Genomic DNA, 5,137 nt, shown 5'->3' on the forward strand with positions numbered 1-5,137 from the left:
AAATTAATAGTGGACATTTAACGCATAAACGCGTGTAAGGGCCACACCCGTGTATGGGCCGCACCCCGTTTTCCCGAAGGAAACGCTTAAAAAAAATAAATCCGTGTAAGGGCCACACCCGAACTTTCCATGACCCAGGTGGGAATAGCCACCCAGGTGGGAATAGCATGCGCCGTGGCCTCCACGATCGGCTCCAGCTGCGAGCAACGGTGCGCTTGATTGCGGAGGCCACGCATGCACCACAGCCTCTGAGGCCATGCACGCACACAGGAGCTTCTGAGTGCCGTCCATGGATGGCGCCCGAGGTTGTAGTCACCATCATTGCCAACTTTTTCCTTTGCCACGACCTTCCGCTATCCTCATCTGCATCAGTATCGCCAGCTCCAGCCTTTTGTTGCTTTTGTGGTGTGTTCGCCGTAGTTGTAGCGGTTGTGGCTTCCATGTGCTGCTGCCGAGCATAGCAGTTTTAGCACGATGGGCAAGCACCGCAAAAGCTGCATGGCTGGGAGTTAGTTCTCGAACATGACAAACGCCCGGCGGGCAGGAAATTCGACGTGGTCGAGGAGTGCATCTGATGATAGTGCAACCAAAAGGATTCAATGAGAAACACAAGCTGAAAAAGCATGCTTTCCGAGGCAAGCCGTGCAAGTTTCCTGAACTAGAAGAGCTGCTATGCTATGTGATGGAAGTGCGAAACAACGGCTACATGTTGACAGTGGATATGCTGCACGGCTTCTTTTGGTATGAGCGCGCACCAGAGCACAGCACCAGCTCAGAGTTGAAATACTCCGCGAGTGACGATTCAACGCAGAATAAATGCCGCTCATTGCCTGATTGGCATCTTCTTACTTTAAAAAAAAAAAATTTCACACATTGCATGTATGGGCCGCACCCCGAAAATTGGCCCTAGAATCAGGAAAAAAAAGTGCAGCCCTTACACACGTTTATACGTTAATCAAGTTAGTTTTTTTATTTCACTTATTTTATTCTTATTTTTTTTATAGCCCCTACATCAGTGATGTGATTGGCTGAAGCCATTTTGGAGCAGCTTTTTGGAGCAGCCAAAAGGGAATTTTGGAGCAGGGAAAGAAGCTTTTGGAGCAGCTCAAGGCTCATTGCCAAGTGAAAAAATTAACTTTGTGAGAAGTAAAATAGTAAAATAAGGAGGAAACCTTTGGGAACAAAAAGGTGCTGTTCAATAGGATGTCAGGGGCATTTCGATGCGAGCAAAATGCAAAAACACCCGTGTACTCAGATTTAGGTGCATATTAAAGAACCCCAGGTGATCCAATTCTGGAGTCCCCCACTACGGCGTGCCTCATAATCAGATCGTGGTTTTGGCAATAATTTAATTAAATTAGAGGCAATTGTGAAAGATCATATGTTGGCCCAAATAACTAATTTTAGAACTTCAGTGTCATGTAATCTTTTATGCGACCAAGTATAGATCAGCCCTGTGTTATAGCCGCCAAGCCCCTATAGGACAGCAGTTATAAATGGACAACAAGGAATTCACTGGAACTTTTATTTAAAAATGACTAGAATACGCGTTTGAACGTGAAAATACGCGTTTGGCGCAGCTTTGGCGCAGAATAACAAAAATGTAGCAGGATGTAGCAGGTTTTGCCTTTTGGCGCACATCGGCGCAATTGGCGCAGCTATCACATCACTGCTACATGGGGCTGTAGTATTTTCAAATAAATAAATAAATAAGCACACTGAAGACAAGTACAGCAGAAGGGCGGAGAAGTGCCAGTGTGTGTTTCGTCCTTTCTGTTGTCCTGGTCATCCGGCACTGACTTAAAAGTAAAAAATAAAAATGAACCTATAAGCTCATTCAAAGTCGAAGAATTCCACAGGCACTAAGTTACCATGGTAGGTTAGCTACGCAAAGAATGGTAGGCTTACTTCTGCAAGGTGACCAAGGGTTCCTTGTCAGTCCTGATGCCTGCATCTTGGTCCACGGTCGTGACGAGGCACCTGTCACACAGTCACCAGTTTGATAGTGAAAGATCTCTTAAGCAAACAGTGCGCATAGCAAGAATGAGAATTTAACTACACACAATTAGTTGGCGAGCTTACATGCTAATGTACAAGTTGCAAGCTCTTCTTCAGGCTGTGGTACAAAAGAAAGCGAGCTGCTGATAACAGAAGGGCAGATGGACACAGCTGTCTTTACACAAGAATGGTAACTGTATTCCCACAAGTGAAACGTTGTGGTAACATGAAAAAATGCCCCCATACAAAGGATTTGTAAGGTTGTCATGTGTGGGTGCATTCATCTGTTACGTGTTTTGCCCTTATTTTCTTGAAATGACATCTGAGCCACATTGCCGCGATGCCATACATCTCCAGAGAGAATGTTTGTTCATCGTTTCGCTATAGGGCCCAGATGCTTTGGCGGGCCAGCACCGACTGAATGTATACCTTAGAACTGTGAGAACACGGCCTCTGAGAGCCTGGCAGAGTTGCTCTAAGAACTGCTTCTTGGAGGTACAGTGGGTGACGACTATGAACAACAGGCAGGTGGGCAGTTGAGGCCAGAGCTCGGGAGCTGATGCATAATCTCCAGCGCACTTACTTAGGATGACTGATGGACTATCTCAAATCTAACGTGCAGCCCAGTTCAAGTTTTCTATTCTTTGTTGCCACAATCCTTCTCAACTGTACTGCACCTTCTTCAGTGAATAAGTGATTCATTAAATCAGTTCATTTCCTCAATATAATCCAGTGTAATCGAGTAATTAGTGTAATTGGCAAAGTGAGGAGATGGGTCCTACCAATTAAAAGAAAGAATAAACAACCATCACCCTTACCGCTAAAGAGAAGAAAAAATTTTTGCACTCAAATCAACCTTATCTTTATGGAAAAAAAGACTCCATGCTACAAAATGTGCTGAACAGTTAAATAGCATTTTTGCAATGTGAGAATCTTTCCAATTTTGATGACTCATTCAGCAGGAGCTAAAGCACTTCCAGAGCAAGCTCTTATGCATAATTTATGAAGAGAAAGAATACAGGTATAATGTTTAGTCCTCTTGAGAAGTTAACCTAATCATCAATTTACAATGTGGATTAAATTGTACACAATCTGTCTTCAATTAAAAAGAAGTAAAATACAGATGATATGCATTTATTTAATATCGCCTAGGTCTCTCTCTACTTAATGTGAGTGCATTCCGAACTACTGATTAGGGCCAATTTTTTTTTCTGTGCAAAACTGCAAACTCACAATTTCTTTTATCAAAGTAGAGAGGCCTCTACAGGCAGACCGTACACTCTCAACTAACCACATCATCCAGCCCCCTTCAAGGACAACTAAGGACACAAAGCAACAGAAGTCAGGTTGGGAAGACTCTGGAGGACTGAAGGAGAAATACCAAGGAGGGAAGGATGGCACGTAACATATTTAGGGTCCTTCGTTTTTGGGTTTTATTTTTCCGGAAATAGGGAGGTAAAAATCAGGCGACATTTTTCGAGCTCAATTTCGGGTGAAAACTGGGTTATTTAGAAAAAATCTCAATAGTTAGTGGTTTTTATGACCATTTTTTACAGCAAACGACAGTTTTAATATACTAATTGTTTTTCTGCTGGATATAAAATGCACCCTTTTTGTGTATTTTATAAACAACAGGAAAATTGCATGTTGTACCAAAGAACTGTTTATGAATAAAGATTATTTTTTCTAATGTCTACAAATACTTTGTCGCATATATTGCCAGTCTCCTACGAACCACTACCACATCTGAGCAAGACCGCGCCTGCCTTCATTAGTAGAGTGAGAAAACATTCAACACTTAGCGACAATTTTAAATGCGCAAAGTCCTTGGATTAAGGTGTCGTTGACAGTGACTGCAATAAGGCTTCTTGTCGCTAGCCATGTATTTTCCTCTCGCATTTAAAACGCCCTTTTAGAACTTAACCTCAAATTCATTAGCTTCATGAAAGCAAACATTTACAAAGGTTTAAGATGCCTAGTTGACCAAAGACACTTCACTGAAATAAGTAAGCACTGCATATCCACATTTTTTTTTTGCGGCGTCTTCAGTTTTGCGAACTGCAAAAACCGTTGTCATCTAGGAGGCTCATTTTATGGGAGAAATTTTTATGAACTACGTTTGGGGTGCAAGAATCGGGTAAAACCAGGTTTCACCTGTGAACAAAGGGCCCCAAGTATATCTTCTTCCTGCTAAAACAGTTCAGCCTCACAGGTGCTGCACAAGCTTACCAGCAGCTGGATTCGCAAAGCTATTTGCTCATAACAGTGGCGGGTCCAGTAGCAGGTGCAAACTCAGTCTTGCACAATGCTGCACCATTTCTGAGCGAGAGCAGTGGTGATGAGAATAGCAGAGCCCAAGAAGTGCAACAGACCACTGCTGATGTGGAAGTTGTGCTTCAGCTGGAACAATGCTTCCTTACGCATGAAGGCAATGGTGGCCAAGCTTTGAAGAGGGCATTAGTGTTGCAAATCTATTTTTACAGTGCCAGCCTCCCTGTGTGGGTACAAGCTCTCATCACAAAAAATTGCAATAAATACATTTTTAATCTGCTTCAAAATTTGAGCACCCACTGCAACTGAAGGCTGGACATTCAAACAAATTTTGCCTGCTATATTTAGGTAGTAGCAATAGTAGTTAGTCGCACAAGCCAAATTAGATTTAGCAACTTTTGCTTCACATTAAAAATTTGTTACCTTTTTTTTCAAACTGACTGAAAAATGTCAGCCATGCTTGACGGCTTTCTGTGACGTAACCACTAACAATACTATTATGAGCCACATTTTGCACTTTAGAAGCAGATATCATACCGTGAATGCAGACAGCATTTCAGATTCTCAGAGCATAAATTGGTTTTACTAAGATGTGTTAGACTGACTGATGTACAATTCTTGCAGGATAGGTTCAGTACACACTGCTGGATTAATGGAAGTATTCCTCCTATGATGTGGTGACCCAGCAATTCCCCCACACACACTAACAGAAAAAGCAGTGAGAAGGGACATATTACCTTGTTGGGCGATGTGAAAAGGCCATGTCTGCATCAGCAATCCTCCTGCGCTCCCAGTGGTCCTAAACATAGCAGAGCTGTGCAGTCTCCTCACAGTCATGTCAAGGACTCAGCAAGCCATGTGTACTCAT

This window comes from Amblyomma mixtum, chromosome 3, assembly GCF_055824585.1.
Source record: "Amblyomma mixtum isolate Tamu chromosome 3, ASM5582458v1, whole genome shotgun sequence".
NCBI lineage: Eukaryota > Metazoa > Arthropoda > Arachnida > Ixodida > Ixodidae > Amblyomma > Amblyomma mixtum.